Source organism: Heloderma suspectum, chromosome 10, assembly GCF_057233095.1.
Source record: "Heloderma suspectum isolate Gila_16-S chromosome 10, 16-S_ref, whole genome shotgun sequence".
NCBI classification, from domain to species: Eukaryota; Metazoa; Chordata; class Lepidosauria; order Squamata; family Helodermatidae; genus Heloderma; species Heloderma suspectum.
In genome coordinates this window covers 15176114-15186321 of record NC_139467.1, presented here as the reverse complement: position 1 = coordinate 15186321, position 10208 = coordinate 15176114, and the positions used below count along the sequence as shown (strand labels likewise).

Here is a 10208-nt window from a genome sequence, read left to right as displayed (position 1 = left end):
TCTCTCCTGAAATCCTCCACCCATGATCCCAACATGAACATGCCCCAGTAAAACACTGGCAACACCCAGTGGGTTGTGTCACTCACAGCTGGGTCATGATCTGACATAAAGTGGGTTGTATTGAGTGGTGCTCGGGACTGGTTCCAGAGCAAAGTGTGTTCGGGCAACACTGGATCACAGTCCCGGCACGCACCACAGTCCCAAGAGTGCCCACAATTCTTTCGTTCTGCAAAGCATCCATAAAGATCAGGCAGCATGAGGGTTATAAAATTGTGTCAGGTAGAGAAGGGGGAAAAACAAACCCTTCTCTCTCATAACATTCAAATTCACGGTCAGCCATTGACATTGTTTGGTGGTAGATTCAGAACAGGTTTTTAAAAGTATTTCTTCACACAACACGTAATTAATGTATGGAATTTGCTGCCATAAGATGTGATGGCCACAGGCTTAGATGGCTTTCAAAGAGAATTAGACATATCCGTAGAGGAAAATAGGTTTATCAGCGACTATTCACCATAACCGAACTTCCATGTTCAGAAGCAATATGCCTCTGAATCTCAATTGCTGGGGGGTAAGCAGCAGGGCGGGATTGCTGCCTTCAGGGCTTCCCTGAAGCATTTGGTTAGCCACTGTCAGAAACAGGATACTGGACTTGATGGACCCTTCGTTTGATCCAGAAGGGCCCTTCTTATGTGTGAGAATTTTTGGTTTGCACATCCTTCATCTTCTGAGTTAAGGGAGCTCAGGAAGCGTGCCCTTCTTGAGGGCCCCTAAACTCCTGGAGCTGGCAGTGATGATTCTATCACCATATTTTAAGTATCTTTTTCTTTTATTTTCCACAATTATCAGTAAAAGAAGCAGAGGTGCAAAGGGGGAAAAGCTATGTGCAGCATGGAGGAGGTGGGAGATGGGGAGAGAAATCTAAAATGGCTGCCACCGGGCACTTCTTCATCAGCCGCTGGTGTGAAAATCCTGGCTAGGCTGCATGAGGAGGAAAGCAGGGGAAAGTCCGAGACAGAGAGAAGGACAAAATAAAGGAGAACTATAAAAAGGGGGGGGGGAGGGAGAAGGTTAAAGTGGGTTTCATATTAAAGCTTGGGGTTAAATGTGCATCTCAGGTTTGGAAAGGCTGAAAACCATGGCTGTATCCACTCCCTAACAGAGCCAGGAAAATGGAATGGAAGGGTTCTGTTTATTTGCTGGTCATAGGGGCAATTGCATTTGGACAAAAATAACCTGGAAAGAGCAGCCCTGTTTGGCCGAGGCGGCATGTTAAGAGAATAGACTGTAGAGAACAGTTCTGTCTCAGTGTGGCGTTAGTTACCCCAGGCCAGCCAGGGGTATCTCTACTCTAAGGCAGGAAGGCTCCTGCCAAGCAGAGTCGGGTGGGGTGGGAGGAGAGAGTTAACCACGGCTGTTGGATCATGGCCCAGAGCTCCGTTTTTTTTTCCCGGCGTCCCTCTCTCCTTTGCTCTCTCCCGCCCTCCCTCCGTCTCTCTCTCTCTCTCTTTCTCTTCCCCCCTTCGCTGGCACTGAGCATGCACTCATTCTCCCAGCAAAGCACCCCACCTCCCTTCCAGCTACCCCTGCCATTATGCCCCACTCCCTCTGTTGTCTCTTCCCCCACCATGCAGCAAGCCTCGGGCAGGAGCTGCCCTAGCTTGGCACACCCTGGCAGGGCTCCCGGCCTGTCGTCCCTGTCGCCCTCTGTGCCAGCCAAACCCCTCCATTTTCTTTCTCCCTCGCTTCCCAACCTGCACTCTCTCGCTTTTGTGCCCAACAGCCCAGGGCAACTCCCCGCTTGAACCCCGAAGATCGCATCCCTGAAGATGAACCCGTCCCGAGCAGGGTGAGGTGTCACGCTAAAGGCTTTTCTTCTTTTTTTCTGCCAATTTTGCAAAAGTTTTGTTTCGGACTAGCAGCAGTGCCGTGGGCTGAGATCTAGGGGCATCCCCAGGGTTGGATGATGGGATACTAAAGGGCTTTACTTTGCGATTGTGCGGAGACCAGGGCAGGGGAGAATGGCGGAGCTTCATTTGGGGATTGAGCGGGAGGGTCCCGAGACGAGAAGGTAAGTGAGTCGGAACCGGAGTTCCACAGTTTATCTTCACTGTAGTGGAGCCCAGGTAAATACAGTTGGCAGATGGGCAATATTGTTCCTTCCTCTGCCCTATAAGCCCACCAGAAAAAGGGAGACAATAGATGAGCCAAAATCAGTGGACCATGTTGTGCTGCGCATAATGGTGGATGAGAAGTCGGGAGAGATCCTGTCTCCTTCTTCTTCCTTTAATCTAGGGATGCTAAGGCATCTATTGCCATAAGGGTTAAACTTGCTGGTGCCTAGAGACCCCCAACGTTGCACTCCAAGCCTTTTTGTTGCTCTCCTAGCGTGCCCCCTAACTCTGGCACGTGGCTTCTGGTCCCACACCCTTTGGGGATCCTTCAACCCTCAGTTCTCCAAATCAGCAGATTCCAATAGGTAAGATGCATAGGCTCCTTGCACTATTCCTACCCATACCCAAAGTTCTGGGGCTGCTGCCCCTCCACCCCAAATGTTAGCCTAAGCTCCCCCAGGCTCAATTGTAGAATTCTTTGACCGCAGTGCAGTTGTGTAATAGGACTAAAGGCCTTTCAGGAATTCCCCCATCAGCCTCTGGGTTGGAAGATCGCCGCAGAATTAGAGAAGGAGTGGGGGTGCCTGCAGCCTTGTGGTTCCGAGGGAATCTGATCTGGCATGGCTGTGGGGCTCAGGAGCAAAATGCGGTAGTGGTATATAGAGAAGATACAAACCTTCAGGTCTCTTTCAGACACCTTCTTCCATGTTGCCGCATTTTACTCTCAGCTTCTCCGTGTGTCTGCATCTAAAGCTGACTTTTTTTAACCGGGGCAAAAGAACAAGGGTTATCTGAAGGGGAAAAGAAGGGCTGTAACTGTGTGTGTGTGTCGGGGGGGGGGGGGAGGATTACACTTGAGGCACGCTGCTTAAGTTAGGTGGGGAGGAGTACCAGAAGGCTGTGGGGAAAACTGCAGTGGGTCAAGGCTGAGAGAGAGACTTACATCATTGATGGGAGCTGTATGCGCAGCACCAAGAAGGGGGCTGGTGGGTGCCATGGGCGATGGATCGGCACAGGGAGGGTGGATTGGCACAATGCCAAGGCCTAGGCGGCCGTTGCTAGGAAACCCAGGTTCCCTTGGCAGCCAGACCGCCGTTTCACTTTCATTAAAGGGTGAGGGAGACGGAGACAGAGAAGAAATGGGGAGGGGGACCAGGTCAGGAGGAGCCATTAGAAGGGGTGGTGGCGGAGTTGGGTCAAGAAGTACCGTTTGGAGTCACAAGGGCGAGTGCGGAGTGTAGAGCTGGGTTGGGATGTCAATTAGGGGCGGGCGGAGTGTTCCTCCCCACCCCCCCGTTCCCCAGAAATGGCAAAGGAACAAATTTCTCCCTCCCCAAGAAATTTTCATGGGGGGGAGGGCGCATATACATTTCAGGCTCGCCATTCACAGGAAGGTGGAATTGGAAGAAAGAGCTGGATTGGGCCACAAACGGGGTGCTAGGGTGTGTGTGTGTGTGAGAGAGAGAGAAAGCGTGCACAAGTCCCACTGAGGCATACATCTTGGGGATGTCGTTTCAAGAGAGGGGTGCTGTGTCCCTCTCTACACTTTTTTAAAAGGCCTCTATAGAAAACCATAGAAAAGACAGCAAAACAACACCAACACTTGGCTCCCTGTACCTCCCCCCAGCTTCTTTAATGCTATTCCCACTGAGGGTGTAAGATTTTGGGCCCCAAGCCTGGTTCTCTTGTCCACCCGCAAACAGGCCACTCTTAGTTGCCTTTGTCTCAGTTGGCCTCCCTGTGATGTGGCTAGCAACGCCCCCCCTTTCTTTTTTAAAGCTGAGGCATTATGGGAGGAGAGGGACAAATGGGGCGGGGGGCACAGTGAGCATTTGGATCATGGGGGGACAGGACTGGCAGGCATGGAGCGTTCTGAATTCCATTCTGAAATAGCTGTGCTTGGGAGCTGGCAGGTTGTGCGTGTGTGGGTCATGCTGGGGGGCTGGCACTTAGGAAGATGGGTTGCTGTGTGTGGGAGGGGTCCAGGCAGCCGACTTGTACTCCAGCAGCAGCTGGCGATGGGCAGGGGGTGGGGAGGTTGTTCGAATAAAGGTTGACACTTTGGGGACTGGAAGAAAGGAAAGGAACACAGATATGGGGCTTCTTGGGGTTGGCACTTAAGGGGCTGGCACAGAAAATGGCAGGTAATGAAATAGACGAGGAGGGTTAGCCATTGTTGTTTTCCCCCTGGCATTTTGAGGCCAGGTTGGCCAGCAGAGAAGGGCTTTCAGGCAGGTGGGTGGGGGTGGAGAGCTGGCTGCCTGGCACTCGGGGGGCCAGCCTGCTGGCGGGCAAGTTGGCATAGCGTACCGCAATACAGCGTGATGTGAATTCATTAGAGGCCAGAGCGAGAGAGCGAGACAGGGAAAGAAGGGAAGTGGTGCGTGGGGGGGGGGGAGACGGGCACTGACCCAAAGGCCAGACAATGGCAGCAGGTAACCATGGTGATGCGCCCGGCTGTGCCAGCCTAGCTGCTGAAGTGGGGAGAGAGTTATCCAGACAACCCCTGGGGAATGGCCCGCCCACAGTGGTGTGGGGTGCAAGGGAGGGGTTAGGGTCACTCTTTTTCATTCTTTCCTTCTGTCTACTATTTATGAACATGAAGCTGGTGCCAACATGCCTCCCTCCTTTTCTGTTCCTTTTGCTCCCATATTCCATTTCAGCCTTCTCAGCTAACTCTCCATCCTTCTCGCACCTCTGCCTAATCTTTTCCTTCCTCTTTTGGTAGCTGTCTGGCACATCCATATCCTCATTTCTCCACTCTCTTAATGGTGCCCTTTTTCTTTCCAGCCAGCCCCCATCCATATAACATTCCCCTCTCCAGCCCAGGACCCTCCTGTGTTGATGGTGGCGCCCGAGGGAGGGGGCAGGGAGGTGGCACTGTGCCCAGATCTCAGTATTCCTCTCTGCCTGCACGTCCCTATCTATCTTCTCCATTGTCTGTCTCCGTCTTTTGCTTTCTTCCTCCCTCTCCCTCTTGTTCTCCACACCACCACCATCACAGCTGCCTGCTTCTCCCACCTCGCCATGTTTGACCCCCCCCATCATTTTCCTCCCCACCCTGAGTATCTTGGCACAAGATGCCCAACTAATAGACGTTCTGTAGCTCATTCTCCTGTGCCCCCCATTCAAGCACAACAGCTAAGGGCAAGCCCTGCAGCATAGTCTGTAGGTTTACCATCCCACCCTGGTTCTCCGTTAAACTCCCCGCCGATGAAATGTTTAAGTTGTGAGAGAGAAAACAAAAGGTATGTCTGGGTTTTATTTTCTCCTTCCCTTCTCTTTCCTTTCCTTTGCAGACCCATCTTCTCCTTGGGCTCTCTTCGTCCCTTTCTGTATTTCTGTGATTGGCTTTTGTTCCTCATGCCTCCTGCGGCAACAGTGGATAGTGACAGAAGGAAGGATATTAGGTTCTTCTAGGGCTGCCTTGGGTGGAAGGAGTCTTAGCTGCTATGGGAGAGCAGGGGCAGCGCAGAAAGTGTGGGGCGCAGGTTTCACTACAACAGGCAGAGTTAGCTCTGTATCCAGATTTCATGACAGTACTAAGATACATTCCCAAGAAGCGATGGCAGAATGGAAAATCCATGCAGATTTCCCAGGAAGGTCCTGTAATGCCCATGTGGCACTTCAGTTCTGGTGTAACCTCTTCCACATGTGCTCCTCCGAGGGAATCATTCCAAAAGCACCCCCAAAGAAGAAAACTTTACCTCAGAATGCAGCCCATAGCAGGGATATATGAAAGTTCCTCCCACCTACACACACACACACACACACACACACACACACACAAAATTTAGTTAATCTTGTCAAAACTCCTTGGGCTGCTCTTGAAATTTGCCAGTTATTTTGTCTGAGGAAGACATCCACATGAATTTCAGTTTAGGTGGTACCTGGTGACAACCTAAGGGTATGTGGAACTGCCCTGAGAAATTTTTCGCAGAAGAGCAAAATTTGTTTGGTTTTCCTTGAATTCTCTCAGGTGTAGCCCCTGAGGAGGGACTTCCTCATTTTACTCCAAATTTCGCTTCAGGTTGAATTTCAGTGACAACTCTTCCTGTAAGATTCAAGAGGGCCATCTGTACTCCAAGGCACATATACTCTGAGGTATAAGTTGCCCTCAGGTATAAGTTGCCCTCAGACTGTGGAAATTCTCATAGAAAAAGAGCCCTATTTGCACCAAATTTCTAGAGCTGTATAGTCTTTTGGAGGAGTCCTGCTCTGCCTGGGAACTTGCCAAATGGAGCCTATGTAGGCTACGAGGGACAGATGTTCATGTGTCTTGGATTTCTGCCTCAGAGAGGATTGTGGGATCAAGGCCTTTATGAGCATCTCTCAGGACAGAGCCATCCCAAAACAATAGGTCTCATGTACCAGCTATTCAGATATACCAGCTGAACTCCTGAGGCCAAAAGGCTTAATGAACTGTACTTAATGAAGTACAGTTCAACTGTTCAGTTTTCAGTACCTGCACTCATAGGTTCCATATAATTAACTAGGCCTCTCTCTTTTCACCTGCAAGCTGGTTGGAAGACGGTACCTCTGAACATATGCAGAGTCAGTCTCTCTCTCTCTCTCTCTCTCACACACACACACACACACACACACACACGTGCATGCACAGAGAATAGGCACAAGTCTCTAAGGACCAGTGCGATGGAGCAGGTGGTTGTGGAAATGCAAGTTCAAATCTCTGCTCCACTATAAAGCTTGCAGGGTGTCCTTAGGGCAATCACTTGCTGAACCTAACCTATCCCACAGGGTTGTTGTGAGGGTAAAATACGATGGCCCCATGTAAGAAAAAGAGTGGAATACAAATGAACTAAATACATAAAAAAGAAACAAGTGATCAGAGGGTGCTAGTTTCCAGATAGGTTTGTATTCCTGTGCTTCTTATTTTGTACAAAATAAGCCCTTTAAAGGTGCATCTATTTACTTGCTTCAGGTATTTACCCCATGTCCACCTTCTCTGGGGACCCAGGGCAACTAAACTACAAATACACAATCCTGAAGTCTTCAAATCCACTAAATTCAGTTTTGTTTTATTCAGTTTGTACTGCCTCTTTAAAAAATACCAACCGGGTTTTTTTGGTAGGCGAAGAACCAGAACACCCATTACTGAACCCCATCAAAGAGAAATGGGGGAAGCGCCCCCTAGAGGTAAGATTATCAATGACTATTCTTTTCCCACAACTTGAATAATCATTTCCAAAACACTTTGCACATTTAAAAAGAAAAGGTGCTCTGCAGTTTTTATCTTGTTCATCCTTGCACCAATTTTGTTGCTAAATTTTACATTTTACAGTTGGGGAACTGCAGCTGGGAGAGTATGATTTTCCCAAGGTGACTCAATGAGTTCCCCAGATCCTACATTCTGCCAATAGTTTCTGCATTCTGCCCTGCCTGTCCTCTTTGCCAGAAAGAAGTTGTCCCCCCTCCTTTGCTTAATCCTGACCCTGTTTGAGGTCCTCTGCCTTTAAATTCATCTATCAGAGCTGCCTCAAACATTGCAAAGAAGCATCAAGTGAAGAAATATGTGTGCCATATGCTTCCTGTCCCCACACCTCCAGGTTGTGTCCAGAAGGGAAGATGCACATATCCCCCACAGGAAGGTAGGTGTTGCGCTTTCCCACTTGAGTAATTATTGTCAGCCCCTTTCTTATGGAGAGAAGGAGCTTTCATCATTCAATCTTCCTCTCTTGCAGCCCATTTACAAAATCCAACACAACTGATGGATCTTCTGTGACACCTCACGCTTCCATTGAACTGCCACAAGGCTGGCTGTATGTCCTTATGAGCCTCCAGCAAGAGGCCATCAGTGTGCTTGCTTCCCCATCTAACCCTCCAAGTCTCCCATTCCTTCAACATGTTGCAGTGGGTGCAACAGTTGAAAGGTGAGTGCCACTGGTGTTCATGAAAGCTTACGCCAGAATAAATTTGTTAGTCTTTAAGATGCCTCAAGACCTTTTATTGTTTTTGCTGCAATAGAGTAGCACAGCTACCCTCTGGAAATTAACACAGAGGATTACCCATTCTCCAAGGTCCAATGCTTTTCTTTCCTGCCGCTCTTGAGTGAGAGAAGCTTCCATTTATTTCAGTGGGGCTTGCACAAGAACATCCTGGGGAATTGCAGCCTTCAGGGGAGGTACCCACGTTTTCAGCCTCAGGTATCGAAATGTCTTACTTAGGCTGGTCCTTCTTGCTATAAGCCGCCCACCTCAACGCTTCTATGGCATCATGAGCATCGTCAGTGCTAACATGCATCTACCACAGGACTAAGTTATGAGAATGACCCTTTATTTCTGCCTTTCCAGGCCCTCCCTGTAAATCTGGGTTGAGTTACTTTCATATTTGAGTTGATTCATGGTTTCCTCTTGCACCCTGCAGTGAGTCAAAGCTTGCTCTTTTTTTTTTATTGTTAATTTGTTCTGAAAAGAATGGGGTGAGGCTTCTTCTCACAGTTCCATGACAGAAAATTTATGTTAGCAGCAGTTGGAAGCAGGCTGGGATGGGAACTAGAGACGGGAATCCCTGAGATCTACAAAGTGGCAGAGGGCTTCCGGAACCCACCACGTGCTAAGCACCTGTCTGTGCAGTGTTTGTTTCCCTGATTCAGTGTGTTTGATGCCCTCAGTGAGCTAAATGGGAACTTCTGGATTAAGGACACGAAGAAGAGCCCTGCAGGAACAGGCCAAACATCTGTCTAGTCCAGCATCCTGTTTCCTACAGTGGCCAGCAAGATGCTTCAGGAAGCCCACCAGCAGGACATGAAGGCAACAACCCTCTACTATTGTTGCCACCCCCTCCCCAGCAATTGGTCTTCAGTGAGATACTGCCCCTGAACCTGGAGGTTCCATTTACTATATGTTTTAGTTTAGTGCTAAAATGCTGGAGCAGCCAAATGCAAAGTTTATGTATAGAAATGCCCGTAGACCCCCTACCAATGTGGAGCATGCACCAATGTGGTGCCATTTGGATTTCAGCATCAGGCACTGAAACATCTTAGGCTATCCAACAATTATGAGTTTGGAATTAAAACTGAACCCCATCATTTCACATCTCGAATGACAAACATCTTAGTGACATGGAGCATTCATAAGCCTTCTCACTACCTAGGGCTTCATCACACCGAACTTTTATCCTGTGATTGAGATTGCTCCCTCACGGAAGTTTACAGGCTCTTTACATCACACTGTGACCCTGCCATGATTCTTCTGCACTAAATGCCGTTTGTTGCGTTTTTAAATAGGTCGTAGATAATGAGCTATCAAATTACCCCACTTGGGTTCTGCTTCAGTTTCCTCTGTGCAAAGACTTAAAGCAGCAAGAAGAGAAGCTAGATCAATGGAAGACTCAGATACGGGGAGAAGGGCTGGGGGAGGAAGCTCATGTAAAGGGAGTCAGTGGTGATCCTACATTTAAAACGGAAGCAGAAAGCCCCATTTTAAATGCAGGATTTTAGGCTGATGTAGAAATGCCCTTAGAAATGCTGTTCCTTCACCCTGCATATTCAGTATAGCTGCACTGGAGTGGAGAAGGAGGTTTCATTTAGAAGTCTTTCCAATTACTTCCCAAGTGGAGACTGTAACCTTAAAAATATTGCTTTGAATAGGAATGTCAGGAGTGAGTCTGTAGTCTCTATGTGCAGCAGTAATCCTTTGCATCTCACATGAATATTTTGGACAATAGTGGTCTGTATAGGAGCACAGGCTGAATTGTGCACATGAGTTTAACATATTTGTTTAGCAGTGTTCTAACAAGGTGTGCCAATAGCTGCCAATAACAGTTGCTCGGTACGGTTTTAAATATTCCTTCTCATTTCAGTGTTACATTTGTGTTTAAAAACTATGAAGGAGACAGTCAGGAGCTCTTGAGTGACTCCAGTCATGCCAGGAGGAATGGAGTGTGGCTCCAACCACACAAGAATTTGAGCAGTCCATTTGTTTTAAAGTGTATGTTTCTAGTCCTCAGGTAAAAATGTGGATGCATTTGGACAGTTTCTGCTAAGTAGTCCGAAAACTAGGAGGAGGCTGGCTGGGGCTTCCAGCCACCAGGCAATGGTCTTTGCATGCTCCACATTGCTGAGACAAATAGGGT

At 48.6% G+C, this 10208-nt stretch overlaps 1 long non-coding RNA gene across 1 annotated transcript; it reads left to right on the top strand.

Moving 5' to 3' along the window:
* Positions 1-1392: 1392 nt before the first annotated feature.
* On the top strand, positions 1393-8067 carry LOC146337785 (uncharacterized). Its single transcript, XR_014785098.1, has 4 exons — positions 1393-1849; positions 7207-7271; positions 7682-7723; positions 7817-8067. It is a non-coding gene; the product is annotated as an uncharacterized LOC146337785 (long non-coding RNA).
* Positions 8068-10208: the final 2141 nt, after the last annotated feature.